Here is an 882-nt window from a genome sequence, read left to right as displayed (position 1 = left end):
GAGAACAGATATTTCGGATCCCTTTGAAGACTATAAAGCCAAAGGAAATATCCTCCGATAACAAACAGAAAGAAGCTTTCTGAGAAACTTCTTTCTGTTCCGTGAAATCATCTCAGAGAGTTAGAGCTTTCTCCTCAAGAAGCCTTTCGCTAAGACAGTTCTTGTGGAATTGACAAAGTGTTAATTGGAAGCCCATAGAGGGCTATGGTGAAAAAGGAAATGTCCTCAGATGAAATCTGGAAAAAAGCTTTCTGAGAAACTGCTTAGTGTTCTGTTAAATCATCTCCCAGAATTACATCTGAGTTTCATGGATCTCTTTCCTAGCCTTATTTCTGTGTAATCTTAGAACAGATATTTCGGATCCCTTTGAAGACTGTAGGGCCAAAGGAAATATCCTCCGATAACAAAGAGAAAGAAGCTTTCTGAGAAACTTCTTTGTGTTCTGTGAAATCATCTCACAGAGTTACAACTTTCCCCTCAAGAAGCCTTTCGCTAAGACAGTTCTTGTGGAATTGGCAGAGAGATATTTGGAACTCCGTAGACGACTATGGTGAAAAAGGAAATATCCTCAGATTATATCTGAAAAGAATCTTTCTGAGAAACTGCTCTGGTATGTGTGACTTCCACTCACAGAGTTACATCTGTGTTTCTTGGATCTCTTTGCTAGCCTTATCTCTGTGGAATCTGAGAACAGATATTTTGTATCCCTTTGAAGACCATAGGGACAAACGAAATATCCTCCGATATAAAAGAGGAAGGCGCTTTCTGGGAAACTTCTTTGTGTTCTGTGAAATCATCTCAAAGAGTTACAGCTTTCCCCTCAAGGAGCCTTTCGCCAGGACAGTTCTTGTGAAATTGCCAAAGTGATATTTGGAAGCCCAT

This window comes from Mandrillus leucophaeus, unplaced genomic scaffold, assembly GCF_000951045.1.
Source record: "Mandrillus leucophaeus isolate KB7577 unplaced genomic scaffold, Mleu.le_1.0 Scaffold63, whole genome shotgun sequence".
Taxonomy (NCBI): Eukaryota; Metazoa; Chordata; class Mammalia; order Primates; family Cercopithecidae; genus Mandrillus; species Mandrillus leucophaeus.
This window is presented reverse-complemented; position numbering follows the sequence as displayed.